This window comes from Geotrypetes seraphini, chromosome 7 (genome assembly GCF_902459505.1).
Source record: "Geotrypetes seraphini chromosome 7, aGeoSer1.1, whole genome shotgun sequence".
In the NCBI taxonomy this organism is placed as follows: domain Eukaryota; kingdom Metazoa; phylum Chordata; class Amphibia; order Gymnophiona; family Dermophiidae; genus Geotrypetes; species Geotrypetes seraphini.
Window position 1 is genome coordinate 193252951 of NC_047090.1, and position 27009 is coordinate 193279959.

Consider the following 27009-nt stretch of genomic DNA (forward strand, 5'->3'; position numbering starts at 1 on the left):
GTGGATCTGAGCTCCAGTGTTTTTGCCTTCTAGCTGCCGCGTTTAGTTTGTTTTTCCCTTCGAATTAGTTCGCGGTACTCTTTTCCTTTCGTTTCTTTTAAAAAAAAAAAAAAAAAAAAAGTCTTTCGTTTTTCGTCGGGTTCCGGGAGCTCCCGGAAGCCGTGGCCGCGGGACGTCGGTACGTTCCCGGCCTTCTTCTTTTTCTTCGTGGATGTCCCGTCCTGTTACGGGATTCAAAAAGTGCAGCCGGTGTGAGAGGTTGCTTTCCATCACTGACCCTCACCGGTGGTGCATTGTCTGTCTTGGGCCCGAACATCCGACAGACTCGTGTGATCGCTGTGCTACCTTCCAAAACAGGGCCCTCCGTCGCCGTAAGGCAAGAATGGCCGAATTGTTCGCCGTCGACGCGCCGCCTAAGGCCTCGACGTCGGCCTCGGCTTCGGCCCCGGCCTTGACCTCGGCCTCGGCGTCCTCGGGGGCCTTGGCCTCGCCTCGGCCCTCCTCCTCGAAGGCGTCGTCAGTGAAGCAAGCTTCGGGTAAGTCCTCTGTTCCATCCCCTTCAGCAAAGAAGCCATCCTCGAGTCAGGCCAAGGCGGGTGGGTCGACCCCGGCCCCGCATCGGACCTCGACTCCGCACACCCCGAGGGAATACTCGAGACCGAGGTCGCCCTCCAGGGAGTGTGCCCCGGACTCGGAACTCCCCACCTTCGTGGGGATTCCGGCCTTCCAGGATCTCCTCCGAGCTCTGATCTCATCGGAGCTGTCGGGAGCCCTGGAAGTGTTGCAGCGTGCTGCGGTTCCGGCGGCCTCGACCTCGGCCTGGACGCCTTCGGTCTCGGAGGCCCCGGCCTCGGCTCCCTCGGGAGCCCCGGCCTCGGCGACCTCGGTCTCGGGTACTGGGACCCCGTTCACCTCGGTCTCGGCCCCGCCCCGGACCTCGACCTCGGGGGAACCCCCTGAGCGGAGTGTAAGGCCCAAAGAAAAGTTGCGCAGAGTGCGCCGTCTTTCCTCCTCTTCCTCCGGGTCTTCCAGACACACCTCGCCCTCGACGCGACCTCGGACGGGGCGTCGATCGAGGAAGTCTAAGCGGCCCCGAGGCTCGCCTCGGCGCGACCGTTCCCTGTCGTTCGGGGGCGAGGCGTTGCAGGTGTCGGAGTTGCGCCTCGACAACCCGAGGCTCCTCCGCTCACCCCATGGGAAGTCTTCCCGGGCCGCCTCGCCGAGGAAACGGGAGAGTGTCCCACGAACCCCGGGGTCCTCACCCAAGGGTTCTGCGAGGAGGACAACTTCCCCTTCCCCCTCGAGGGCCCTCGAGAGGGGATCCTGGGATTCGGGATCGGTTAGGGATCCTCATTATTCCCATGAGACCTCCCCCCTCTCCTCGGTGGGGCGGTCGAGAACCCCCTCTCCCCAGGCTAGGCCGTCCTCATTTTCATCCTTCGTTCAGGACATGGCCCAAGCCCTGGGGATTGACCTGATGGTAGGCTCTCGGTATTCCAAAGAATTTTTGGAGGAACAGGACCTCCCCATTCTTCCTAGGGAGGTGCCTAGACTCCCTCTCAACAGTGTCCTTCTGCAAACCTGGCTGAAGAACTTGTCAAACCCTCTTACAGTCACGTCTGTGCCTTCAAAAATGGAATCGAAGTATAGGACGATTCCCCCTAAAGGGTTCGATAAGGCGCAGCTCTCACACCAGTCTCTTCTGGTGGAGTCTGCTCTTAAAAAATCACAGCCCTCACGGGTTTCGGCGGCGGTTCCACCAGGCAGGGAGGGGCGGACCCTGGACAAGTTTGGCCGCCGCCTCTATTCAAATTCCCTGATGGCCACCAGGGTTCTAAACTACGCCTTCACCTTTTCCTCCTTTTTGCGTGGTATGGTGAAGGACCTTCCTCAATATCGGAACTCGTTACCGGACTCCCAAAGAGCAGGATTCGACAAGTTTATGTCCAACCTGTCTCAATTGCGGTTGTACCTATTCCATGCAGTGTACGACGCCTTTGAGCTGGTTTCGAGGGTGTCGGCCCTCGCGGTGGCCATGCGCCGCTTGGCCTGGCTTCGCACCCTCGACATGGACCCAAACCTGCAGGAACGCCTGGCAGACTTGCCTTGTGTGGGGTCCGAGTTATTCGACGAGTCATTGGATGCGGCGACCAAGCGCTTGTCGGAACAGGAGCGCTCTCTAGCATCCCTGGTCCGCCCCAAACCTAGGCCCCCGCCGCAGAAACCCTTTCGGCCTCCGCCGCGCCGATACCCTCAGAAGTCGACCCCGGCTTTCTCGAGACCGCCTCCGAGACGTCCGTCTCAGCGAGGCAGAGGGGGACAACCCCAAGCCCCGGCGCAGGGCCCTTCTAAGCCAGCGCCTTCCTTTTGACGGGATGAGCGGACGGGGCGGGTTCCCCTCCGCACTTTCTCAGGAACCCCTTCCTATCGGGGGCCGTCTTCGGTTCTTCCGGGAGGCATGGACCGGGATTACCTCAGACGCTTGGGTGCTCCGGATCGTCTCCGAGGGCTACTCGCTCAACTTTGTGTCCTCGCCGCCGGACAGTCCCCCAAGTTTAGTCCCCTGCAACCGTTCGCAGCTACCGACCCTTATAACCGAAGCCAAAGCCCTCTTGAAGCTTCGGGCGGTCGAGCCGGTCCCCAAGGACCAGTGGGGTACGGGGTTTTACTCCCGCTACTTTTTGGTCCCAAAAAAGACCGGGGACCTGCGCCCCATACTGGACCTCAGGAAGCTCAACAAATTCCTGGCCCGGGAGAAGTTTCGAATGCTATCTCTCCCGGTTTTGTACCCCCTCTTGGGGGAAGGGGACTGGATGTGCTCCCTCGACCTGAAGGAAGCATACACCCATGTTCCGGTGCACCCCGCCTGTCGAAGATTCTTACGATTCCAGGTGGGGGACCTCCACCTCCAGTACAAGGTACTGCCCTTCGGCCTGGCCGCGTCCCCACGAGTATTCACGAAGTGCATGGTGGTGGTGGCAGCAGCCCTCAGGTCACGTGGACTCCATGTGTTCCCTTACCTGGACGATTGGCTCATCAAAGCCCCGACCAGGGAGGGGGTTATCTCAGCGACCCGACAGTCTATTGCCTTCCTGCAAACTCTCGGGTTCGAGATAAACTTTCCAAAGTCTCAGTTGAGACCGTCGCAGTCTCTTCAATTCATAGGTGCGGTGCTGGACACGGTGCGCCTACGCTCCTACCTGCCGACCCAGCGGGTGGAAACCTTGGTACGGATGAGCCGCCAGGTCTCCCAACTATCGAGGGTGTCGGCCAAGCGCATGATGATGCTGCTGGGCCATATGGCCTCGACGGTACATGTCACGCCGTTTGCGAGGCTACACCTGAGGATCCCTCAGTGGACCCTCGCGTCCCAGTGGCGCCAGGAGTGCGACCCGGTGTCTCGCCTCATTTCGGTAACTCCGCCCTTGCGGAAATCGCTGCGTTGGTGGACAGACTCTTCAAATCTGTCCAGGGGGCTATTGTTTCGCACTCCGCCTTTTCGCAAGGTCCTGACCACGGACTCCTCGGAGTACGCGTGGGGAGCCCATCTCGACGGTCTTCGCACGCAGGGCCTGTGGTCGTCAGAAGACCGTCAGTGTCATATCAACGTGCTAGAGCTGCGAGCCATCTTCCTAGCACTTCGAGCCTTCGTTCACATATTGCAGGACCAGGTGGTCCTCGTCCGCACGGACAATCAGGTGGCAATGTATTATGTGAACAAGCAGGGAGGAACAGGGTCATGGCCCCTCTGCTCCGAAGCTCTTCGCCTCTGGGAGTGGGCGGCCTCCCGGAACATCTTCCTCCGGGCAGTCTACATCCAAGGAGAACGGAATTGCCTGGCGGACAAACTGAGTCGACTTCTGCAACCGCACGAGTGGACTCTACACTCAGCAGTTCTACGCGAGGTCTTCGCTCGCTGGGGAACGCCACAGGTGGATCTGTTTGCCTCTCCGGAGACACACAAACTACCACTATATTGTTCTCGGATGTACTCGCAGGACCGTCTGGAAGCGGATGCCTTCCTACTCGACTGGGAAGGGAGGTTCCTGTATGCATTCCCTCCGTTCCCTCTGATCATGCGAACGTTGGTACACCTAAAATCGTCCACGGCCACGATGATTCTCATAGCACCTCGGTGGCCGCGTCAGCACTGGTTCTCCCTGCTACTCCAGCTCAGTGCCAGAGAGCCTCTTCCCCTGCCTGTCTCTCCTTCTCTGCTGTCTCAGAGTCAAGGATCCATGTTACATCCCAATCTGCAGTCATTGCACCTGACAGCCTGGTTTCTTGTTCCCTGACTCCTCCGGACCTGTCTCAATCGGTGAAGGAGGTGTTGGAAGCCTCCCGCAAGATCTCGACGAGGCTTTGCTATGCGCAGAAATGGACCAGGTTTTCCACCTGGTGCTCGTCTTTTCACCTGGATCCGGTATCAGTTCCGGTATCCTCGGTTTTAGAATATTTGTTTCATTTGTCGCGCTCCGGCTTGAAAACCTCTTCGGTGCGGGTTCATCTCAGTGCGATTTCTGCTTTCCACCAACCTCTGGAGGGACGCCCTCTGTCACTCCATCCCTTGGTGACACGCTTCATGAAAGGGTTACTCAGGGTTTGTCCCCCTCTTAAACCTCCGTCTGTCGTGTGGAATTTGAATGTGGTTCTGGCTCAACTGATGAAACCCCCGTTTGAGCCACTCAACAAGTCCCTCTTAAAATTTCTGACTTGGAAGGCGGTGTTTCTAATTGCCCTCACCTCCGCCAGGCGGATCGGGGAGTTGCAAGCCTTGGTTGCGGACCCCCCTTTCACTGTCTTTCATCACGACAAGGTGGTTCTCCGCACCCATCCTAAGTTTTTACCTAAAGTTGTTTCTGACTTCCACCTCAATCAGTCCATTGTCCTTCCTGTGTTCTTCCCGAAGCCCCACTCCCATCCTGGCGAGACGGCGCTTCACACGCTTGACTGTAAGAGGGCGTTGGCATTTTATCTCCAACGCACCAGGCCTCATCGGAAGGTTCCTCAATTGTTTTTGTCCTTCGATCCCAATCGATTAGGGCATCCAGTTTCCAAGCGCACTCTGTCTAACTGGTTGGCCGCTTGCATTTCCTTTTGCTACGCTCAGGCTGGCCTTCCTCCCCCGGGTCGAGTCACGGGGCACAAGGTCCGAGCGATGGCAGCTTCGATAGCCTTCCTCCGATCCACTCCGATGGAGGACATATGTAAGGCTGCCACTTGGTCTTCGGTTCATACATTCACCTCTCATTACTGTCTGGACACTTTATCCAGGAGTGACGGCCGGTTTGGCCAGTCAGTTTTGCAAAATCTGTTTTCCTAAATTGCCATCCTCCCACCTGCCCTTTTTTGGTTAGCTTGGAGGTCACCCACATGTGAGAATATCATGCCTGCTTGTCCTGGGATAAAGCACAGTTACTTACCGTAACAGGTGTTATCCAGGGACAGCAGGCATATATTCTCACAACCCGCCCGCCTCCCCGGGGATGGCTTCCTTGCTAGTTATGGAACTGAGGACCACGAGGTGGGATGCGCCCTCTAGTGGGCGAGAAGGCACGCACATGCGTGGTGCAGTGTGCAAACTTGAAACTTCAATCAAGTTTGCTTGAAAAGCTGTCCGCGCCGGGGCTCCGTAGATGACGTCACCCACATGTGAGAATATATGCCTGCTGTCCCTGGATAACACCTGTTACGGTAAGTAACTGTGCTTTTTTGGTGGAGAGTTTCTTTAGGCTATTTTTGCTGAGCTGGACATTTGTTATATTATAGTACTGTGGCTAATGGACAGGCTATTGTGTGATAAACAACCTGCTGAGTCAGTAGATGCTTATAAGAAGCCAGTTGAAAACTCTAAAGCTCTTTTTTCCTCTTGGAAATTCCTTTGAACAGAAAGCAATGTAATATGGTTTGGTTTGAGAGTTTGATTTTTCCTTTTGTACTGTTTCCCAGGAGTATATGTTTGGTGACTTGCTGGGTCAGCAGCAAAGTAGTGCTGTGATCCATAATAAAAGCTCGGAAACTGAAGCCATTCTGACATTTGTGCTTTATTGCCAAGAGAAAAGGTTACTTATCAATGTCATTCTGTAGACCATAATAAACCTGGTAAAAAGAGACCTGAGAGTTTTAGGGGACTCACCAAACTGAGAGCTATGGGAGACAACCTGGACCCCAGGTGTCACACCAAGAAAAACTCGACAATTAGAGACCAATGTTGGATCTGAAGTTGGTCAATGCAATGCTGAAGGTGTCCCGATTCCAGATGGAGACCAGGTGGCACTGGGGAATTTCTGGCCTCTCTAGATTTGGCAGAGGCTTACTTGCATATTCCCATATTTTCGGCTCTCAGGAAGTTTCTGAGATTCCATGTACTGGGATGGCATTTACAGTTCTTAGTGCTCCCATTCGATCTGGGAACAGCATTTTGCACCTTTACCAAGGTGATAGTCATTGTTGCATCACCCCTGTGCAAGGCAAGAATCCAGGTGACTTGGACTGGCTGATAAGCACAAAGGATAGACAGCAGGGGCACAAGTTGTCTAGCTGCTGCAAGACCTAGGTTGAATTGTGAACTTTCGGAAGACTCACTTGGAGCCCTCTTGCAATCCCTTGGGCATTTGCTTCAACATGCAGAAGGCCAAGTTTTTCTGCCAGAGCCATGCAAACTTAACTAAGATGCAAGTTTTTGGAGATCCAGGCACTACCAACTAACTCCCTTGGTTTAGCACTATCTGCAGATGCAGGGTTCAATGGTGGCGTTCACAGTGGTTGTTCATGGGTGAAAACTCATTTACGTATGTCTTCTCCAAGATGCACTATTGTCCCACTTTGACAGTGTTCCACCCAGATGTCTAATAAATAAACTGAGTGCCCTTGGGATGGGCCCCAAAGTGACAGGCTGGGTTAGAAACTGGTTGAGTGGAAGACGACAGAGGGTAGTGGTTAATGGAGATTGCTCTGAGGAAATGGATGTTACCAGTAGTGTGCCTCAAAGTTCTGTTCTTAGGCCTGTTTTTTAACATTTTTATAAGTGATATTGCTGAAGGGCTGTCAGGTAAGATTTGCTTCTTTGCAGATGATACCAAAGTCTGTAATAGAGTAGACACCCTGGATGGTGTGAACAACATGAAGAAAGACCTGGCGAAGCTTGAAGAATGGTCTGAAATTTGGCAACCAAAATTTAATGCTTAGAAATGCAAGGTCATGCTTTGGGGCAGTGGTCTCAAACCCGCAGCCCGGGGGCCATATGCGGCCCGCCAGGTACTATTTTGAGGCCCTTCATATGCTTATCATAATCACAAAAATAAAATCAGTTTCTTTATCATATGTCCCTTTAGCTATAAATTACAAGACTTAGCCAAAAGGAAAGATTTATAAACTGTAAAAATGTGGCCCTGCAAAGGGTTTGAGTTTGAGACCACTGGTTTAGGGGGTGAAGAACTTATGTGGCTGACAGAAGAGTAGGACTTGGGTGTGATTGTATGTGATGATCTTAAGGTGGCCAAACAGGTTGAAAAGGTGATGCCGAAAGCTAGAAGGATGCTAGGTTGCATAGGGAGAGGTATGGCCAGTAGGAAAAAAGAGGTATTGATGCTCCTGTATAAGACTGGTGAGACCTAATTTAGAATATTGTGTACAATTCTGGAGGCCACACCTTCAAAAAGATATAAAAAGGATGGAGTCGGTCCAGAGAAAGGCTACTAGAATGGTGCGTGATCTTTGTGATAAAGCATATGGGGACAGACTTAAAGATCTCAATATGTATACTTTGGAAGAAGGGTGGGAAAGGGGAGATATGATAGAGACGTTTAAATACCTATGTGGCGTAAATGTGCATGAGTCGAGTCTCTTTCATTTGAAAGGAAGCTTCGGAATGAGGGGGCATAAGATGAAGTTAAGAGGTGATAGGCTCAGGAGTATTCTAAGGAAATAGTTTTTTACAGAAAGGGTAGATGCATGGAACAATCTCCCAGAAGAGGTGGTAGAGACAGAGACTGTGTCTGAATTTAAGAAAGCATGGGATAGGCACATGGGATCTCTTAGAAAAAGGAAGAGATAATGGTTACTGCTGATGGGCAGACTGGGTGGGCCATTTGGCCTTTATCTGCCATCATGTTTCTTTGATCTTCACAGCCTGATTCTCTGCAGAAGCTGCTGATCCAGACGGCGGAGGCACATCAAAGTTTCCGTTGGTGACCCTGGCCAGAGTCGCAGGAAAAAGACTTGCTGCTCCTCATATCCTCTTGGGTGATTCTCATAACAGATGCCAGCCTTTACGGCTGGGAGGGACATTGCAAGGGTCACCCAGTTCAGGGCTGATTGTTGCCTTCACAGAGAAGCAAACGCTTGGAGCTTCAAACCATTCATCTGGCCCTACAGATCTTGGAGAACACCTGGAAGGCAAAGTGGTCAGGGTTATCTCAGACAGTGCCACTGCAGTGGCCTACGTCAACAAACAGGGAGGCACCAAGAGTGCTCCATTGAAACTGGAGGCACAGCTGTTATTTTCGCTGGGCAGAAGTCTACCTGCAAGCTCTATCAGCAGCGTGCCCATTGGGAGTGGACAATTTAAAGGCCGACTATCTCAGCCTGCATACCCTAGTCCCAGGAGAGTGGTACCTATCTTAGAGGGCCTTCAACAGCCTTCTGCATTGATGGGGTGTCAAACTCAATCACATAAGGTTCCGAAATCTAAAACATAGGCTAAGTCGCGGGATAAATTTTTTATTAAGATACTTAGGGGTCCTTTTATTAAGGTACGCTAACTGATTTAGTGCTCGCTAAATGTGTACCTTAATAAAAGGATCCCTTAGTCTTAGTAGAAGTATAGGGTTACAACCTCTCCAACCCCATTCTGGCTCTGTGACAATCTAGGATGATAGGGAAGAAAGCAAAAATAAAAAAACAAAACAGTTAAAAAAAAACCAAGGTAGAGCAGTGGACTACGCAATTTAAATTAAAACTGAATTTGGATAAAACTAAGTTCTTTTTGGCAAGTCCTAATAACAAGATCACAAATACCTCTTTGAGATTAAATGGGTCAGACCACCCAATTAATTCTACCATCAAAATCCTGGGTGTCATCTTGGACTGAAGCTTGACTTTCGAAGATCACACTAACTCTAAGATTAAAAAATGTTTTTTTTTACTTTATGGAAACTTTGTATCATTAAACACTATTTTGATTTCTTCTCTTTTCGACTGCTGGTTCAATCTTTGATCTTAAGTATCTTAGACTATTGCGATATTATATACTTGGGATCTATTAAGAAAACCATCAAATGACTGAGAATTGTTCTACGGTCTCAAGAAATCGGATCATGTAAGCCTGTATTATAAAAAACTACACTGGCTCCCCATGGAAGCAAGGGTTATTTTTAAGTTTGCTTGCCTTTGCTTCAAAACCTTAACAGGGTCATCCCCAATCTATCTCATCATTTAGAATTTCCAGGCGCAACTTGTATACGTAGTGCCTAATTGTTCGCTTTCCCATCCTTGAAGGGCTGTATCTACAAGAGATTCCTCGATAGAACATTATCATTACAAGCAGGCAAATGGAATAAATGTTTAACCAACTTTATCTCAAACGCTCTTTCTTACCAAACTTTTAGGAAGTCAATCAAAACTTATCTCTTTGATAAATTTCTCCAACTCCTTTTCTGCTTTGTTGTACTTCTAAAATACTTCCAGGAAAAATTTGATTAATCTTACCATGCTAATGTAATTTTGAAAGTTTTTTGTAACATCGCTGTCTGTATACAGTCTCTTCCTCTGTAAACCGCTCTGAACTGTTTGTGGTATTGCGGTATATAAAAATAAAGTTGTTATTCTTATTTGTATATCATCTTTGAAGAGATACCATGAGTGCAAGCAACAAGGCCATGAGTGTGAATAGAAAAGAGCATGCACTGTGTGTGTAGCATTGCACATGATGGTACATTTATAGTTTGTGGCTTTGACACTGTGCACACTGATGATGTGATTTTTTTGTTTGTTTGTTTTTGTTTTGGGGGGGGCAGAAATTTCCTCTCAGTCCACCCCCCCTTGCACTGCCACCATTGCCACTCTCCCTCCCCCCCTCCTCAGATCATACCTTTGCTAGCAGGGATTCTCAAGCCCTGTCAGCTGAAATTTTGCCTTTGGAGACCTGCCTATGCTGTTTGAGAAGCAGAGAAGCTGGCAGGCTGCTCCAGCCTCTGACACCATTACCTGTGCATGCTCAGGTACATGCACTGCATCAGCTGTAGGTTCATGCGGCTTCCCGGTATCACAATAAAGCAGCCTGCAGAGGATCGCCGGTCAGCTGTAGTGATCCTAACAGGCTGCCTTCGGCCTCCGCAGCATGTTCCCTCTGATGTGGTCCTGCCCCTCCACTGATGTATGGGACCACGGCAGAGAGAACGTGCTGCTGAGGCTACGGAAGCCTGCTAGGATCACTTCAGGTGACCAGCGATCCTCTACAGGCTGCTTTAATGTGAGACCGGGAATCCGCGTGAACCTACAGTTGATGCAGCACTTGATTGAGTAAAAAAAAGTCTGCTGGCAAGCCAGCTTAAGTGCAAAGTTAAGAACATAAGAATTGCCGCTGCTGGGTCAGACCAGTGCTCTAACTGAGACCAGCCCTACCTGCGTACATTCCGGTTCAGCAGGAACTTGCCTAACTTTGTCTTGAATCCCTGGAGGGTGTTTTCCCCTATTACAGCCTCCAGAAGAGCGTTCCAGTTTCCACCACTCTCTGGGTGAAGAAGAACTTCCTTACGTTTGTACGTAATCTATCCCCTTTTAACTTTAGAGAGTGCTCTCTCGTTCTTTCTCTCTACCTTGGAGAAGGTGAACAACCTGTATTTATCTACTAAGTCTATTCCTCCCTTATCTTCACTGTTTCGATCATGTCCCCTCAAGGGAGAAGAGGCCCAGTTTCTCTAATCTCTTGCTGTATGGCAACTCCTCCAACCCCTTAACCATTTTAGTCGCTCTTCTCTGGACCTTTTCAAGTAGTACTGTGTCCTTCTTCATGTACGGCGACCAGTGCTGGACACAGTATTCCAGGTGAGGGCGTACCATGGCCCGGTACATCGGCATGATAACCTTCTCCAATCTGTTCGTGATCCCTTTATTAATCATTCCTAGCATTCTGTTCGCCCTTTTTGCTGCCGCCGTGCATTGCACAGATAGCTTCATCAACTTGTCGGCCAGTACTCCCAAGTCTCTTTCCTGGGGGGTCTTTCCAAGTACCACCCCTGACATCCTGTATTCGTGTATAAGATTTTTGTTACTGACATGCATCACCTTACACTTATCCACATTGAACCTCATTTGCCATGTTGTGGGACATTTCTCGAGCGTGTTTATGTCACATTGCAGATCTTTGCAATCCTGCGTCATCAGTACTCTGAATAACTTAGTATCGCTTGCAAATTTAACCACCTCTCCCGTCGTGCCAATTTCCAGATCGTTTATAAATATGTTGAAGAGCACAGACCCAAGCACCGAACCCTGTGGCATTCCACTGGTGACACTTTTCCAGTCTGAGTATTGTCCATTTACTCCCACTCTCTGTTTCCTATCCGCCAGCCAGATTTTAATCCACGTGAGTATTTTACCCATGGCTTGCAATTTTTTTGAAGTTGTAGAACGCCTTCTGAAAATCCAGATATACAGTGTCGATCGGGCCACTTTTGTCTATCTGCCTGTTTACTCCCTCGAAGAAGTGCAGCAAGTTCGTCAAGCAAGATCTTCCTTTGCTGAAGCCATGCTAGCTGGTCCTCATCAGATTGTGTTCATCAAGGTGCTCAATGATGCGATCCTTTTATCAGCACCTCTACCATCTTTCCCGGTATTGAGGTCATACTCACCGGTCTGTAGTTTCCCAGATCACCCCTCGAATTTTTCTTGAACATCAGCGTAACATTCGCCACCACCTTCAAATACATTACTGGCCATATTGAGGTGGAAGAAGACATCTTCTTCCTTACAGGCCCTACGGCGACAAAAGGGCATCCGCTAAATATCAGGAGCGGGAAATTTCATAGTGACACTAGGAAGTACTTCTTCACCGAAAGGGTGGTTGACCGTTGGAAAGATCTTCCACTTCAGGTAGTTGAGGCCAGTAACGTGACTGACTTTAAGAACAAATGGGATCAACACGTGGGCTCACTTCATAGAAGAACTTAGAGGGGAGGGTTATTTGAGTGGGCAGACTTGTTGGGCCGAAGGCCCTTTTCTGCCGTCATATTCTATGTTTTTATGTTTCCAGTCTTCCGGAATCCTTCCCGATTTGTAACATCCATAGTAACATAGTAGATGACAGCAGATAAAGACCCGAATGGTCCATCCAGTCTGCCCAACCTGATTCAATTTAAATTTTTAATTTTTTTTCTTAGCTATTTCTGGGCAAGAATCCAAAGCTCTACCCGGTACTGTGCTTGGGTTCCAACTGCCAAAATCTCTGTCAAAATCCACTCCAGCCCATCTACACCCTCCCAGCCATTGAAGCCCTCTTCAGCCCATCCTCCCTCAAACGACCATATACAGACCGTGCAAGTCTACCTAATACTGGCCTTAGTTCTTCAATATTTACTATTATTTTCTGATTCTAGATCCTCTGTGTTCATCCCAGGCTTCTTTGAACTCCGTCACCGTTTTCCTCTCCACCACCTCTCTCTCCCCAAGCACCGAACCCTGTGGCATTCCACTGGTGACACTTTTCCAGTCTGAGTATTGTCCATTTACTCCCACTCTCTGTTTCCTATCCGCCAGCCAGATTTTAATCCACGTGAGTATTTTACCCATGGCTTGCAATTTTTTTGAAGTTGTAGAACGCCTTCTGAAAATCCAGATATACAGTGTCGATCGGGCCACTTTTGTCTATCTGCCTGTTTACTCCCTCGAAGAAGTGCAGCAAGTTCGTCAAGCAAGATCTTCCTTTGCTGAAGCCATGCTAGCTGGTCCTCATCAGATTGTGTTCATCAAGGTGCTCAATGATGCGATCCTTTTATCAGCACCTCTACCATCTTTCCCGGTATTGAGGTCATACTCACCGGTCTGTAGTTTCCCAGATCACCCCTCGAATTTTTCTTGAACATCAGCGTAACATTCGCCACCACCTTCAAATACATTACTGGCCATATTGAGGTGGAAGAAGACATCTTCTTCCTTACAGGCCCTACGGCGACAAAAGGGCATCCGCTAAATATCAGGAGCGGGAAATTTCATAGTGACACTAGGAAGTACTTCTTCACCGAAAGGGTGGTTGACCGTTGGAAAGATCTTCCACTTCAGGTAGTTGAGGCCAGTAACGTGACTGACTTTAAGAACAAATGGGATCAACACGTGGGCTCACTTCATAGAAGAACTTAGAGGGGAGGGTTATTTGAGTGGGCAGACTTGTTGGGCCGAAGGCCCTTTTCTGCCGTCATATTCTATGTTTTTATGTTTCCAGTCTTCCGGAATCCTTCCCGATTTGTAACATCCATAGTAACATAGTAGATGACAGCAGATAAAGACCCGAATGGTCCATCCAGTCTGCCCAACCTGATTCAATTTAAATTTTTAATTTTTTTTCTTAGCTATTTCTGGGCAAGAATCCAAAGCTCTACCCGGTACTGTGCTTGGGTTCCAACTGCCAAAATCTCTGTCAAAATCCACTCCAGCCCATCTACACCCTCCCAGCCATTGAAGCCCTCTTCAGCCCATCCTCCCTCAAACGACCATATACAGACCGTGCAAGTCTACCTAGTACTGGCCTTAGTTCTTCAATATTTACTATTATTTTCTGATTCTAGATCCTCTGTGTTCATCCCAGGCTTCTTTGAACTCCGTCACCGTTTTCCTCTCCACCACCTCTCTCGGGAGCGCATTCCAGGCATCCACCACCCTCTCCGTAAAGTAGAATTTCCTAACATTGCTCTTGAATCTACCACCCCTCAACCTCAAATTATGTCCTCTGGTTTTACCATTTTCCTTTCTCTGGATAAGATTTTGTTCTACGTTAATACCCTTCAAGTATTTGAACGTCTGAATCATATCCCTGTCCCTCCTTTCCTCTAGGGTATACATATTCAGGGCTTCCAGTCTCCTCATACGTCTTCTGGCGCAAGCCTTCTATCATTTTCGTCGCCTTCCTCTGGACCGCTTCAAGTCTTCTTATGTCCTTCACCAGATATGGTCTCCAAAACTGAACACAGTACTCCAAGTGGGGCTTCACCAATGACTTGTACAGGGGCATCAACACCTTCTTCCTTCTACTGGTTACGCATCTCTTTATACAGCCCAGCATCCTTCTGGCAGCAGCCACTGCCTTGTCACTCTGTTTTTTCGGCGTTTAGATCTTCGGACACTATCACCCCGAGGTCCCTCTCCCCATCCATGCATATCAGCTTCTCACCTCCCAGCATATACGGTTCCTTCCAATTATTAATTCAGTCAGGAAATATTTTGACTGTGGCTCCTTTCATATCCTTGTTTTGTCTTTACTAGTCACCAGATTAGACTATTACAACATAGCATACCTAGTATATAGTCACACAAACCTGAAGAGACTTCAGTCTCTTCAAAACACCGCTATTTGGCTTCTATAGAAGATAACATAACATATACCTTCCAGTTCGATGCAGGTAACATAACAAGAGAACTGAACATTATCAGTGAAAATACAATGCAATGAAGAACATTTAATACATATAAGTATAAAAAGATCAATAGAAACATTAATCATTGTTTATTATTGAAAGCTTCTATACTGCTACAGATTGACTATTAGTTGAAGCAGTTCAGCTATAGCCCCTTTCAGTTTCTCGATTACCATCGGATGGATGCCATCCGGTCCTGGGGATTTATCATTTTTAAGCCTATCAATCTGCCTGCATACCTCTTCTAGACTGACCATCAACCTTGTCAGTTTCCTGTCTTCGTTTCCTGCGTATAGCCTGTATGTTGTGTATATCCTCTTTGGTAAACATAGACGCAAAAAATGTGTTCAGTTTGTCGGCGATGGCTTTGTCCTCCTTTAGCACTCCCTTTATTCCATGGTCATCCAACGGCTCCACCGCTTCCTTCGTGGGGCATTTTCCCCTTAATATATTGAAAGAAAGGCTTGAAGTTTTTTGCCTCCTTGGCTATTTTTTCCTCGTCTCTTTTGGCCCCTCTTACCGCCTTATGGCACCTGCTTTGATGCTGTTTGTACTTTTTCCAGTTTTCAACCTTTTCCATTCCTTAAACAAAATCTTCTTGTCTCTGATCACTTCTTTCACCGCTACAGTGAGCAACGCCGGTTCCTTGTTGTTTTTCCTCTTGGATCCCTTGTTGATACGCGGTATATATGGATTATCCCAGGACAAGCAGGCATCCTATTCTCATATATGGGTGACGTCATCCACGGAGCCCGGATGCGGACTGCCTTGCAAGAAGAAACTTAGAAGTTTCGAGTCAGCCACACCGCACATGTGCGAGTGCCTTCCCGCCCAGCGCAGGGCAAGTCTCCTCAGTTCTCAGTTTTCCGCAGAGCTGAGAAGTCCGTCTTTGACTCTCTGTGTTTAACTTTGTTACTTCGTGCCTTCTATCACCGCAGTTTGTGTTTATTTTCTTTGCGAATCGCTGTGTTCTTTTCAGTTAAAAAAAAATCTTATTTTATTTTTCTCCGTTCGATTGGCGGGTCAGGCCGCTCGGCCGCAGCCTGTGGGCTTCGACTTTGCTGTGGCTATTTTTCTTCCTATGCCCTGGCCAGCAATGGACTTCAAGAAGTGTAGCCAGTGCTAGCGTGCGATTTCCCTCACGGACCCACACTGTTGGTGCCTCAAGTGCCTTGGGCTGGACCATCAACCGAAGTCGTGCTGTGCTACTCTTCAACCTCGAGCCCTTAAACGTCGTCGGATTTTAGTGGAGAAGCTTTTCGGGATGTACTCTTCAGTCACACCCTCAACTTCAAAAGCGGCTTCGGTTCCACCTTCTACCGAGGGTCCTCCTGCTTCAATGACTCCGACCTTGAGCCTCATCAGACCTTCCTTGTTTGGGACATCTTTTACCTTGAGTACACCTGCCGTATCTTCCCCTTTATCCTCAGGTCAGATAGCTCAGCAGAAAGTTCCAGCGGTGGTCCTCAAGCTTTCTAAGACTTCCAAGTCGAAGCACATTTCCACTGCCACTTTGGAACCTATAGCCGTAGCAAGTGGTCCGGTTTCAGACGCAGATCCATCCTTGCCGGCTTCCTTCCAGAACATGTTAGAGCAGCAATTTGTTCAGTTCCTAACTAAAATGGGACCGAAGCTGGCATCTATAATCCAGCCTGGACATTCTGCAGACTCCCTCGAGGTTGAGCCTCTTCCTATGCCTGGGGCTGAAACTTCACACTATGCAGGGAGCAAAGTCTTTGCGAGTGTCTAATCTGGCATCTATGTAAAGAGCAATATCCAAGCGACCGAAATGCAAGGGACCTGGGGAGAGGAAGAAGCGATATGGATTGCTCTGAAAAGAGAAGATGGAGCTTCTATCTACGTGGGTGTAGTCTACAGACCTCCGACTCAATCGCAGCAAATTGATAAGGATCTGATTGTGGATATCCAAAAGTTTGGAAGGAAAGAGGAGGTTCTGCTGTTGGGAGATTTCAACCTGCCGGATGCGGACTGGAATGTTCCGTCTGCGGAATCGGAAAGAAGTAGGGAGATTGTGGATGCCTTTCAAGAGGCTCTGCTCAGACAAATGGTGACGGAACCCACAAGGGAAAAAGCGATATTGGATCTGGTCCTCACAAATGGAGAGAGTATCTCTAATGTTTGAGTGGGTGCTCACCTGGGTAGTAGCGATCATCAAACGGTTTGGTTTGATATAACGGCTAAAGTGGAGAGCGGCCGCACGATACTTAAAGTCCTAGATTTCAAACGTACGGACTTTAATGCAATGGGAAAGTACCTGAAAAAAGAGCTGTTAGGATGGGAGGACATAAGAGAAGTGGAAAGACAGTGGTCTAAGCTGAAAGGAGCGATAAAAATGGCTACGGACCTTTATGTGAAGAAAATCAATAAAAACAAGAGAAAAAGGAAGCCGATATGGTTCTCCAACCTAGTGGCTGAGAAAATAAAGGCGAAAGAGTTGGCGTTCATGAAATATAAAAAAACCCAAGAAGAGGAGAGCAGAAAGGACTACAGGGTGAAACTGAAAGAAGCCAAGAGAGAGATACGTTTGGCGAAGGCACAGGTGGAAGAACAAATGGCTAAAAATGTAAAAAAGGGAGATAAAAATTTTTTCAGATATATTAGTGAAAGGAGGAAGATAAAAAATGGAATTGCTAGGCTAAAAGATGCTGGGAACAAATATGTGGAGAGTGATGAGGAGAAAGCAAATGTGCTAAACAAATACTTCTGTTCTGTGTTCACAGAAGAAAATCCTGGAGAAGGACAGAGATTGTCTGGCAAAGTTACACGAGAAAATGGAGCAGATTCTGCGCCGTTCACGGAGGAAGGTGTTTATGAGCAACTTGAAAAACTGAAGGTGGACAAAGCGATGGGACCAGACGGGATCCATCCCAGGATACTAAGGGAGCTCAGAGAGGTTCTGGCGAGTCCTATTAAAGACTTGTTCAACAAATCTCTGGAGACGGGAGTGATTCCTGGGGATTGGAGGAGAGCGGATGTGGTCCCTATTCATAAAAGTGGTCACAGGGATGAAGCAGGAAACTACAGGCCGGTGAGCCTCACTTCAGTTGTTGGAAAAATAATGGAAGTGTTGCTGAAAGAAAGGATAGTGTATTTCCTTGAATCTAATGGGTTACAGGATCCGAGGCAACATGGCTTTACAAAAGGTAAAGCGTGCCAAACGAACCTGATTGAATTTTTTGATTGGGTGACCAGAGAGCTGGATCGAGGACATATGCTAGATGTAATTTACTTGGATTTCAGCAAAGCCTTTGATACAGTTCCTCATAAGAGGCTGTTGAACAAACTTGAAGGGCTGAAGTTAGGACCCAAAGTGGTGAACTGGGTCAGAAACTGGCTGTCGGACAGACGCCAGAGGGTGGTGGTTAATGGAAGTCGCTCGAAGGAAGGAAAGGTGACTAGTGGAGTCCCTCAGGGTTCGGTGCTGGGGCCAATCCTGTTCAATATGTATGTAAGTGACATTGCTGAAGGGTTAGAAGGAAAAGTGTGCCTTTTTGCAGATGATACCAAGATTTGTAACAGAGTAGACACCGAAGAGGGAGTGGAAAATATGAAAAAGGATCTGCAAAAGTTAGAGGAATGGTCTAATGCCTGGCAACTAAAATTCAATGCAAAGAAATGCAGAGTAATGCATTTGGGGATTAATAATAGGAAGGAACCGTATATGCTGGGAGGAGAGAAGCTGATATGCACGGACGGGGAGAGGGACCTTGGGGTGATAGTGTCCGAAGATCTAAAGGCGAAAAAACAATGTGACAAGGCAGTGGCTGCTGCCAGAAGGATTCTGGGCTGTATAAAGAGAGGCGTAGTCAGTAGATGGAAGAAGGTGTTGATGCCCCTGTACAGGTCATTGGTGAGGCCCCACTTGGAGTATTGTGTTCAGTTTTGGAGACCGTATCTGGCGAAAGACGTAAGAAGACTTGAGGCAGTCCAGAGGAGGGCGACGAAAATGATAGGAGGCTTGCGCCAGAAGACATATGAGGAGAGACTGGAAGCCCTGAATATGTATACCCTAGAGGAAAGGAGAGACAGGGGAGATATGATTCAGACGTTCAAATACTTAAAGGGTATTAACGTAGAACAAAATCTTTTCCAGAGAAAGGAAAATGGTAAAACCAGAGGACATAATTTGAGGTTGAGGGGTGGTAGATTCAGGGGCAATGTTAGGAAATTCTACTTTACGGAGAGGGTGGTGGATGCCTGGAATGCGCTCCCGAGAGAAGTGGTGGAGAGTAAAACTGTGACTGAGTTCAAAGAAGCGTGGGATGAACACAGAAGATTTAGAATCAGAAAATAATATTAAAGATTGAACTAGGCCAGTTACTGGGCAGACTTGTACGGTCTGTGTCTGTGCATGGCCGTTTGGAGGAGGATGGGCAGGGGAGGGCTTCAATGGCTGGGAGGGTGTAGATGGGCTGGAGTAAGTCTTAACAGAGATTTCGGCAGTTGGAACCCAAGCACAGTACCGGGTAAAGCTTTGGATTCTCGCCCAGAAATAGCTAAGAAGAAAAAAAATAAAAATAATTTAAATTGAATCAGATTGGGCAGACTGGATGGACCATTCGGGTCTTTATCTGCCATCATCTACTATGTTACTATGTTACTATCTATGCACTCTAAGCAAGGAGTAGATTCTTTGCAAGTGCCTCAACAAGAATCCCCACACTCCATACAAGGAGCAGAGTCTTTGGGAGTGCCTCGAGATTCTTCCATCAAGCCTCCTGAGCTCCGATCTACAGCTTCTAGTCCTATCCATTCCCTGGTAGCAACGTCTGCTTCCATATCCGGGGCGAAGTCTCCTCGATCCTCGAGACCTGCTTCTAAGCATCACCATCGATCCATCGATCGAGGCCTTCCTCTAGGCATACCTCCAGGCATAGCTATTCTTCCAAAAAGCGCCGTTCTTCAACTAAGCTTCAATCTACACCTTCCAGCTCTTCCAGACCACCGACTCCTTGATCGAGGTCTCCACTTCCAGGCCTCAAGGACTCAGCAGCTTCCATTGCCTCGTCAAAGTCTCCGTATTCTTTTGAAGATTATTTCCCCGCTGAGGCTTCATCTTCGACCCAGGCTGCCTCGAAGTCATCGAGTCCCTCTCGAGGCAAGGCATTGGCGGTTCAGCTATCTTTCTCTTCTTTTCTTCGCGAGAAGGCTGATGACCTGGAACTTCAATTGGATGCTGGTTCTAAATACCCTCAACCTCCTGCAGAGTCACTTAAGCTTCCTCTTCACAAGCTTTTGTCTCAAACTTTCACACGATGCCTGGAGACTCCTTATGCAATTCCTGCTGTTCCAGGCAAATTGGACTCCAGGTATAGAACTCTCCATTGCAAAAGATTTGAGAACTCACAGTTGTCTCACCAATCCCTGCTTGTGGAGTCCTCCTTAAAAAGGTCCCATCCTTCCAGAATTTATGCTATCGTTCCTCCTGGAAGGGAAAGAAAAACTATGGACAAGTTTGGACGTCGCCTTTAACAAAATGCTATGATGTCCTCCAAAGTCCTCAATTATAATTTTCATTTTGTAACTTATCTCAAGTTTCTCATTGATCTTCTTCCTAAATTTCTCAGCTTTTTAGATATACAGAAGCACTTCCAATTTCAAGAAGTCATCGTTACTCTATCACAACTCAGATTACATCTTCTCCAGTCTTCTTATGATGCCTTCGAGTTGTCAGCCAGGAGACTGCTTGTTCCATAGCAATGCGCCACCTGGCCTGGCTTTGCACCATTGACATGGACCCTAATCTTCAGGATCACTTGGCTAACATTCCTTGTGCAGACAATGACTTCTTTGATGAATCTATCAAGGCAGCCACCAAGAAATTGTCTGAGCATGAAAATCTTTTGCTTCCATTGTCAGACCAAAGCCTAAGCCAGCTCCTGTCAAGCCTACACGACCTCCTCCAATTTTCCAGAGGCGTTATGCTCCAAGGGCAGCTCCTTACAATCGTCTGCCTCCCAAGAATCAGAATCAGAAGCAACAAAAATCTCAACCTTCTGCTGCACCTAAGGTTACGCAGCCTTTTTGACTGTTTAAAACAGAGCATAACCTCCACCGTTCTGTCTCTGTCCTCTCTTCCCTCTATAGGAGGTCGTCTCCATCATTTTTATCACCGATGGGAGACAATTACATCCGACCTCTGGGGTCCTCTCAATCATTAGGGAAGGATACTCTCTTCATTTCAATCAGGTTCCACCAGAGCTTCCTCCATGAGAGTATCCTTCCAGTCCATCCAAGACTGCCCTTCTTCTTCAGGAAGCTGAAGCTCTGCTTCGTCTCCTTGCCATCGATCCAGTTCCTTTGGAACAGCAGAACAGGGGGTTTTACTCCCGTTACTTCCTTGTTCCGAAGAAGACAGGCGATCTGTGACCCATTCTGGATTTCAGGGCTCTCAAAAAATTTTTAGTCAAAGAAAAATTTTGCATGTTATCCCTGGCGCCCCTTTATCCCCTTCTAGATCAGAACGACTGGTTATGCTCTCTGGATCTCATGGAGGCTTATACTCATATTCCCATTCATCTGGCCTCCTGTCAATATCTCAGATTTTGGGTGGGGAATCTGCATTACCAATACAGAGTGCTACCCTTTGGCCTGGCTTCATCTCCCAGAGTGTTCACCAAGTGCCTAGTGGTAGCAGCAGCTCTACGGAACCATCTCAGGGGGTTCCACTTCTCAGGGGGGTATTGTAGCGACCAAGCGGACTACATGGTTCCTACAAAGTTTGGGATTCAAAATCAACTTTCCCAAATCCCAACTTCAGCCCTCTCAGAATCTATAGTTCATCGGAGCTGATCTGGACATGATCCAACTTAGAGCATTCCTTCTGCAACAACGTGTGGAAGCTCAACTTCAACTCTATCATGCAGTATCTTCCCGCTCTTCAGTCTCTGCGAGACACATGATGGTACTTCTAGGTCCCATGGCCTCCACAGTACACGTGACTCCTTTTGCCAGACTTCACCTCAGAATTCCTCAGTGGACCCTGACTTGCGATCCACTCTCTCTGTTTCTGTCTCTGTATCGTTGAGACAGTCTCTCCGCTGGTGAATGCTCTCTTCCAATCTTTCCAGAGGCTTGCAGTTTCAAACGCCTCCCACAACAGATTCCTCGACCTACGCTTGGGGCGCTCATCTCGATCGTCTCCTTACTCAAGGCCACTGGACCAGTATGGATCGTCAGTGTCACATCAATCTGTTGGAACTCAGAACTATTTTCAACGCGCTCAAAGCTTTTCAACATCTTCTTCTCGACCAGGTAGTCCTCATTCAGATGGACAACCAAGTCGCCATGTACTTTGTCAACAAACAGGGGGTGACGGAATCTCCCTCCCTTTATCAAGAAGCTCTAAATGTTTGGGACTGGGCAAACCGCCACAACACCTTCCTCAAAACTGTCTATATCCAAGGGATGAAAAATTGTTTGGCGGACAACTTGAGCCGTCTTCTGCAACCGCACGAATGGACACTCAATTCCTCGCCTCTTTATCTCATTTTTTCGCCTTAGATAGATCTCTTTGCAGCTCCCCACAACCACAAACTGCACCAGTTCTGCTCCAGGATATATTCTCCTCATCGCCTCGAGGCAGATGCTTTCTTACTGGAATGGACAAATCTCTTCCTGTATGCATTCCCTCTCATTCTCAAGACTTGTCAATTGAAGAACGATCATGCCACCGTGATTCTGATAGCTCCTTGGTAGCCGAGACAACCTTGGTACTCCCTTCTCCTTCAACTGAGCAGCAGGGAGCCACTACTTCTACCAGTTTTCCATCTCTGCTTACACAGAGTCAGGGATCTCTGCTTCATCCCAACCTGCAGTCTCTACACCTGACAGCTTGGTACCTCTCAACATAACTCCTCTTCAACCTGTAAGAGACGTTTTAGATGCTTCTAGAAAGCCTGCCACTAGACAATGCTACCACCAAATATGGACTAGATTTTCTATGTGGTGCATCTCTCTTAATAATGAGCCTCGAGATACCTCCTTGTCTTCCACCTTGGATTATCTTCTGCACTTATCTACTTCTGGCCTCAAGTCTACATCCATTCGAGTCCATCTTAGTGCAATTGCTGCTTTCCATCAACCTATCAAAGGGAAACCCCTTTCTGCTCATCCGGTGGTTTCCAGATTTATGAAAGGACTTTTCGATGTCAAACCTCCTCTCAAATTGCCTCCAGTGGTTTGGGATCTCAATGTTGTCCTTGCTCAATTGATGAAACCTCCATTTGAACCAATATCTACAGCTCATCTGAAGTATTTCACTTAGAAAGTGGTGTTTCTCATTGCCCTCACATCTGCTCGAAGAGTCAGTGAGCTGCAAGCTTTAGTTGCTGATCCACCTTTCACTGTGTTCCATCATGACAAGGTGGTCCTTCCTACTCATCCTAAATTCCAACCTAAAGTGGTTTCAGAATTTCATCTCAACCAATCCATTGTTCTTCCTGTGTTCTTTCCAAAGCCTCATTCTCATCCTGGAGAATCAGCTCTTCATACTCTGGATTGTAAACGTGCTTTGGCCTTCTATTTGAATGCACTAAACCACACAGAACTGCTCCTCAACTTTTTGTCTCCTTCAATCCAAACAAGTTGAGACATCCAATTTCTAAGCGTACCATCTCCAACTGGATGGCTGCTTGTATCTCCTTCTGCTATGCCCAGGCTGGATTACAACTACAGAGTCGAGTCACAGCCCACAAAGTCAGAGCAATGGCAGCTTCAGTAGCTTTCCTCAGATCTACACCTATTGAGGAAATTTGCAAAGCTGCTACCTTGTCCTCGGTTCATACTTTCACCTCTCACTATTGTCTGGATGTTTTCTCCAGACGGGATGGCCATTTTGGCCAGAGGGTATTACAAAATTTATTCTCCTAAATTGCCAACACTCCCACCATCCCTTTTTGGTTAGCTTGGAGGTCACCTATATGTGAGAATAGGCTGCCTGCTTATCCTGGGTAAAGCACAGATACTTACCGTAACAGTTGTTATCCAGGGACAGCAGGCAGCTATCCTCACAACCCACCCACCTCCCCTGGTTGGCTTCTCTGCTAGCTATCTGAACTGAGGAGACTCGCCCTGTGCTGGGCGGGAAGGCACTCGCGCATGCACGGTGTGGCTGACTCAAAACTTCTACATTTCTACAAGCAAGTCTGCTTGCGAGGCTGTCCGCATTGGGGCTCCGTGGATAATGTCACCCATATGTGAGAATAGCTGCCTGCTGTTTCTGGATAACAACTGTTACGGTAAGTAACTGTGCTCTTTGCACCTCGGTGACTGTCATTAAAAAGGGACCATGCTTGTTCTAGCGTCTTTACAGTGCTTATCCTTTTCTTAATCTTCTTCCCCATCATGATTCTCATCCCTTTGTAATTCCCCTTTCAGAAGTTCAGCACCATGCCCGTCGTTCTGGATCGATGTTTTGCCCCTGTGTCCAGGTTGAAGTGGATCATATTGTGATCAGTGGTTGTAATTGTCTAGCGGGCCAAATTTTATTTCACTGCGACCAAATTTTATTTCACTGCGAGCCAAATGTGACATGTCTGCTCTAGTTGAACAGTGCCCAGAGTAAGGGCTGTTGTACACTTTTCCCCTATGTCCCATGGTGTGCCGGGTCATTCGAAGAATAGCAAACCATCTGGGGTTGGTAATCCTGGTACGCAGATCTGGTTAGTTTATAAAGGGTTAAGTGTCTCAAATTGCCACTGCATCCAACTGTGCTCTTGCAAAGTCCGATTGCCCTTGGGAATCTGGAACATGTTAGAATTTCAGCATGACTCTTGAGGACATGGTCGTAGTCTGGAAGAGCTTCTCGGAGGTGGTTATTGCTAACCACCTCAGATCTAAGAAACCAGTGACTGTCGCAGCCTATGCTAAGGTTTGGAAGATGTTTCATTGCTGGCATGCAAAGAAGATTATGGAGCTGATGAAAGCTCCAATGTCAGTGGTCCTTGCGTGTCTCTAGGATGGTCTCAAGGTGTTTGACCATTGGCTTCCTCAGAGTACAAGTGGCAGATCTCTCGTGTTTTAGGGCTTGAGTAGAAAAGATCCAGATGTTGCCAGATTTTTGAAAGCATTGCGGTTGCATCCTCCTCTGTGACAGCCATTCCTGATGTGAAATCTTAAGAATTGCCATACTGGGACAAGACTGAAGGTCCAACAAGCCCAGCATCCTGTTTCCAACAATGGACAACACAGGTCCCAAATTCCTAGCTAGATCACAAATAGTAAAGCAGATTTTATGCTGCTTATCCTAGGAATAAGCAGTGGATTTCCCCAGGCTATCTCAATAATGGCCTATGGACGTCTCTTTTAGGAAATTATTCAAACCTTTTTTTATACCTACTAAGCTAACTGATTTCACCACAATCTCCAGCAACAAGAATTCTTAACTTGTTTTTTTTCAGGCCCTCAGTAATGCTTCTTATGAGCCTTTTACAAGAGGCGTCTCTGATAGATCTTATTGTTAAGAACATAAGCAGTGCCTCTGCTGGGTCAGATCAGAGGTCCATCATGCCCAGCAGTCCACTAACACGGCGGCCCATCAGGTCCAGAACCTGTATAGTAATCCTCTATCTATACCCTTCTATGCCCTTTTCCTGTTAAAATGTATTTTTCCTAGTCGCTATTGCTCCAGTAAAAAGGGCTTTGGAGCTATAACCTCTGTTGTGTAGAGAGTCTTTCCTCAAGTTTACAGAGGCAGGGGTCTCCCTCTACACAGTCCCTTCCAAAGTGGTCTTAGACTTTCACGTAAATCAGGAAGTCTGACTACCTGTGTTCCTTCCCACGGGTTCACATAATTAAAAAAAAAAGAAAGAAAGAAAGAGAGAAGTCAAACTTTAGTGTATGGTAGGAAAGTTGTTCTCTGTTACCTAGAGGTGACAAATGATTTTTGCCTCTCAGATCATTTTTGAGCTAACGAGTCCTAGCTACCTGGGAATGACGGCCTCTGAAGCTTCTAGTTCCAGGTAGATTCATGCAGCTATTACTTCAGCATATATTGGGTGTGGTAATCAACGACTGATCGCGTTGAGAGCGCACTCTGCGAGGGGTGTGGAGTCCCAGGTGGTGTCACCCGAGGAAATATATGGGGTGACTATATGGTCCACCCTTCATATTTTCATGAACATCTACAGAATGGAGGTGGCAACAAGATAGGACTCCACTTTTGGGTCCTTGATTCCCACAACAGGCTCATCTGCCCCACCCTTGACTCGGGAGACTGGTTTGGTACGTCCCACTAGTTTAAGACTCATATGTCTTTTGCACTAGAAGGGAAGATTAGGTTCCTACCTTGATAATCTTTCTAGTTGAAAGGCATACAAGTCTTGAAGGTCCACCCTGTCAGATTTCAGTTAGCCTGCTTGCAGGTTCTGACATGTATGTATTTCTAGATGTTAGTGTCTATTGGCAGACAGATCTGAAGAGTACTGATTTATATCTCTGTTTCAGAGAGAAAAGCGAGAGACTGGAGAGCTACTTAAATGCTGCACTCAGGTAGGTAACTAGTTCATTTCCACCTTGTTTTCAGTTATGATTACATTGGTATTGACTTTGTTGCCTTTGACTTGTTGCAGATCAGAATAGAAATGATTTGGTCGGGGAGTACCCTGTATCCTGTCTTCTTATTTCTCCTCTTATAAAAATTGTCAACTGCTTTGATATGAACTGAGGAGATGGGGCACAGCCCAGAGATGCAAGAAGTGGAGCTGAGACAAAAGGGTAGATGATGCCTTCTACAAACTTGCGAGTAAATTTTAAGCAATTCAACATACTTTTTTTCTAACTTTTTCCATCCATCTAAGCAGGGTCTCAAAGTCCCTCCTTGAGGGCCGCAATCCAGTCAGGTTTTCAGGATTTCCCCAGTGAATATGCATGAGATCTATGTGCATGCACTGCTTTCAATGCATATTCATTGTGGAAATCCTGAAAACCCGACTGGATTGCGGCCCTCAAGGAGGGACTTTGAGATCCCTAATCTAATCTAACCAATTTCTGTTTTTATCCCACAGTTTTTACTTGTTATGTTTCATTTTTTAACAAACTGTAAACCACATTGAGCTCCTTAGGGAGTAGATTTGGTATATTAAACTAAACTAAACTAAACCTTGGGTTTGTATACCACACCATCTCCATAGTTGTGGAGCTCGGCATGGTTTACAGGAATTGTAATGAGAAAGGAACTCCATGGAAGGGCTAGATGAAGATCAGAGGGGAGAAGAATGTTAGAGGGCTAGGATGTCAGAAGAGGGGGGAGTGTTAGGTTTTGGAGAAGATTAGATTAGATTAAAGGAGAAGAACCCATTATTTGAAGACCCTAAGAGAAAGAAGATTATCAAGGTAAGAACCTAATCTTCCCTTCAGGCTC

General features: G+C 47.5%; 1 protein-coding gene across 3 annotated transcripts in view; it reads left to right on the forward strand.

Moving 5' to 3' along the window:
• Positions 1 to 27009, forward strand: part of NEK9 (NIMA related kinase 9) — a 335370-nt gene that overhangs the window by 216170 nt on the left and 92191 nt on the right. The window lies entirely within an intron of this gene.